The sequence below is a fragment of the Ipomoea triloba genome, chromosome 8 (assembly GCF_003576645.1).
Source record: "Ipomoea triloba cultivar NCNSP0323 chromosome 8, ASM357664v1".
Classification (NCBI taxonomy): domain Eukaryota; kingdom Viridiplantae; phylum Streptophyta; class Magnoliopsida; order Solanales; family Convolvulaceae; genus Ipomoea; species Ipomoea triloba.
This window is the reverse complement of record NC_044923.1, coordinates 7,371,199-7,372,061: the sequence shown is the minus strand read 5'-3', so window position 1 is coordinate 7,372,061 and position 863 is coordinate 7,371,199.

Below are 863 nucleotides of genomic sequence, written 5' to 3'. Positions count from 1 at the left end.
CCGGAGAAGACGGTCGGTCGTCTTGTCTTCTCCGGTGGAAAAGATCACCGAAAGTTGCTTTTATGTTTTAATGGTGGTTAGCAGCGGTCAATGATGGTCAACGTCAATAATATTACCAGTAATCTGTTGGTTATCAGTAAATCGGACTTATTTGACTCATTTTAACAAGTTCGAGTGTTTAATTGCATTTTTAAAGTTCAAAAGCCTAATTGCACTTTGACTTAAAGTTCAAGGGTCTATTTTACCATTTTTCTAAAATAAAATTTAAAATAAAAAATTAAAAGAAAATTGCACACTTATGATCAACGTAAACATTACGATGCCACATGTTAACTTAACTAACGCTGCATTAGCAGTAATATACAAAATAGACAATATTAAAACTTAATTATTGTACTATTTTATCGATTTAGAATGTTTCATTAGTTTTTTATTTTTTCCTTATAGACCTTAATTGCAGTATTTCTAATACTTAAGCTTTGGTACTTTTTCCTCTCAAAAATAAAAGTTAGACATTTTTGTTCAGAGTTTAGACCCAATGAAATATACTACGAAAGTAGCGCATATTCTCTTTGCAAGTTGTGGATTCCAATTAGGCAATTACCTGTTTTGACTTTCGGAATTATATATATTTTTAATACAATATTTTTCTTTTAGAGTAAATCACCGATTTGGTCACTCAATTGTTTTCAAACTGTCAATGTAGTCTCTTAACTCTGTATTCATCGATTTGAATCCCAAAATTAATTATTTTTTGTCACATAACTCCATCCGGCCGTTTTCCAGTGACCACTCCGATTAAGCATGAGTAATTTGGTCATTTCCTTTCTTCAGCCCTCCCCCCCCCCCCCCCCCCCAAAAAA